The sequence below is a fragment of the Wasmannia auropunctata genome, unplaced genomic scaffold (assembly GCF_000956235.1).
Source record: "Wasmannia auropunctata unplaced genomic scaffold, wasmannia.A_1.0 LD335994.1, whole genome shotgun sequence".
Lineage (NCBI taxonomy): Eukaryota > Metazoa > Arthropoda > Insecta > Hymenoptera > Formicidae > Wasmannia > Wasmannia auropunctata.
In genome coordinates this window covers 85,786-86,087 of record NW_012026896.1, presented here as the reverse complement: position 1 = coordinate 86,087, position 302 = coordinate 85,786, and positions in this window count along the sequence as shown.

Genomic DNA, 302 nt, shown 5'->3' with positions numbered 1-302 from the left:
AGCCCGCTCAGAGATGTGTATAAGAGACAGTTATTAACTTATAAAATCATTAATGTTTTCAAATAAGAAACTCAATTTTGATAATTAGATATTTATATGCGATAAGCGCATCAATTATGTCAATATTTAAATGTGAGTCAATGGACAAGGGCACCCCGCAATCGCGCGCGCAATATGTATGTACCATGCCTGAGCGCGCGAACTTCAGACGCCGTAATAAGATAACTTTAATCGTTTATAATTTGAAAAGTATTATAACCTCGACATTTTCGTATATGAGTTTTTGTTTCAATAAATAAAAT